This window comes from Penaeus monodon, chromosome 15 (assembly GCF_015228065.2).
Source record: "Penaeus monodon isolate SGIC_2016 chromosome 15, NSTDA_Pmon_1, whole genome shotgun sequence".
NCBI classification, from domain to species: Eukaryota; Metazoa; Arthropoda; class Malacostraca; order Decapoda; family Penaeidae; genus Penaeus; species Penaeus monodon.
In genome coordinates this window covers 37090939-37091251 of record NC_051400.1, presented here as the reverse complement: position 1 = coordinate 37091251, position 313 = coordinate 37090939, and positions in this window count along the sequence as shown.

Sequence of the window (313 nt, the reverse complement as noted above, 5' to 3'; positions counted from 1 at the left end):
GGTGAAGTAAATTTATTGTAATATCAGTAATCTTAATATATAAAGTGTACACTCACACATTTGTATTTAAGAGTAGGTAAAGTGACCTCTGTGAGTGTCACTAGTTAAGCACTTATTTTTATTTTCATTTATGGGAGTGAAAGTAAATATTGTTATAGATTTTGATTAAGTATATTTTTATGGTTTGACTTGCAAAAAAAAGTTTGGCCACATACGCGCCTGAGTTTTGGAATGTTAAATCAGTAGGAAGATTTTTCATTTCAGTTTTTTGTATCAATATCCAGCCTTGGAAAGAAGTCAGGAAAGAGGAAGG